Here is a 721-nt window from a genome sequence, read left to right on the forward strand (position 1 = left end):
TTATGGATTTTTCTCGGCCTAAAATTGATGACATTCAGTCAAGCATCCTTCATCCGGCTATTCAAGCTAACACCTTTGAAATCAAGCCGGGCACTATTCAGATGGTGCAGAATTCTATTTCTTTTGGAGGAGCGGCAACTGAAGACCCCAACATGCACATAAGGAATTTTGTCGAGATCTGCAGCACTTTTAAGTATAATGGCGTGACTGATGAGGCTATCAAGTTGAGGCTTTTCCCATTCTCACTGAGGGATAAGGCTAAAGACTGGTTATATTCTGAACCAGCTGGGTCAATCAATACGTGGCAAGATCTTGCACAAAAGTTTCTGGTGAAGTTTTATCCAATGGCAAAGACTGCTGCTATGAGGAGTGCTCTTACTCAGTTTGCGCAGCAACCTACAGAATCTATGTGCGAGGCTTGGGAACGCTACAAGGAAATGTTGAGAAAATGTCCACATCATGGAATGCCGGATTGGATGGTAATCACTGGTTTTTATAATGGTTTGGGGGCTCAATCTCGGCCCATGCTCGATGCAGCAGCTGGAGGCGCCTTATGGGCTAAAAGCTATACTGAGGCGTACAATCTTATTGAGACGATGGCTGCAAATGAGCATCAAAACCCAACTCAGAGGATGACATCAGGCAAGGTAGCAGGTATTCTGGAAGTTGATGCAGCCACCGCTATTGCAGCCCAGCTCCAAGCGCTATCAATGAAGGTTGA

General features: G+C 45.5%; 1 non-coding gene across 1 annotated transcript; it reads right to left on the minus strand.

Moving 5' to 3' along the window:
* Positions 1-359: 359 nt before the first annotated feature.
* On the minus strand, positions 360-466 carry LOC141709583 (small nucleolar RNA R71). The gene has a single exon (XR_012570150.1). It is a non-coding gene; the product is annotated as a small nucleolar RNA R71 (small nucleolar RNA).
* Positions 467-721: the final 255 nt, after the last annotated feature.

This window comes from Apium graveolens, chromosome 2, assembly GCF_009905375.1.
Source record: "Apium graveolens cultivar Ventura chromosome 2, ASM990537v1, whole genome shotgun sequence".
Classification (NCBI taxonomy): Eukaryota; Viridiplantae; Streptophyta; class Magnoliopsida; order Apiales; family Apiaceae; genus Apium; species Apium graveolens.